The 425-nt window shown below is 31.8% G+C and overlaps 1 protein-coding gene across 1 annotated transcript in view; it reads right to left on the minus strand.

The window, feature by feature from the left end:
- LOC119590333 (bile salt-activated lipase-like) overlaps window positions 1–425 on the minus strand; it is a 33,006-nt gene that overhangs the window by 8,871 nt on the left and 23,710 nt on the right. The gene's annotated exons all lie outside the window — the stretch shown is intronic.

Below are 425 nucleotides of genomic sequence, written 5' to 3' on the forward strand. Positions count from 1 at the left end.
GATAAAACAATGCACTAAACAGTTTTGTTGAGGGGAAAAAAGTGGACAACGACTCAAAATTAACTCCACTTATACAATAGTCTCACTATGAGTTTGTACAACATACCATCTTTTTTAAATAAAACTGATTAGTGTATTGTTTTTTCCCTTCGTATCTACCATCACGTCAACACAGATCAGTCTTTTCCGAATTCTCTTTGGTGGCAGTCTGTGACGCGTTACTTTGTTATATTCTGTCTAAAATATTGCATGCCACTCCAGATTTAGGATCTACTCAAAATACAGCAAAAGGGAACCATTGATTCTTTATTAGCATCAAAATTACTATAAGTACAAATTACTTCCTTCCTACTTTAACATGAGTTTACAAAAAATGGTTTGAATATAAAATTCATTGAAAGTTGTTTGTTTTTACTAACTTTACA

The sequence above is a fragment of the Penaeus monodon genome, chromosome 27 (assembly GCF_015228065.2).
Source record: "Penaeus monodon isolate SGIC_2016 chromosome 27, NSTDA_Pmon_1, whole genome shotgun sequence".
In the NCBI taxonomy this organism is placed as follows: domain Eukaryota; kingdom Metazoa; phylum Arthropoda; class Malacostraca; order Decapoda; family Penaeidae; genus Penaeus; species Penaeus monodon.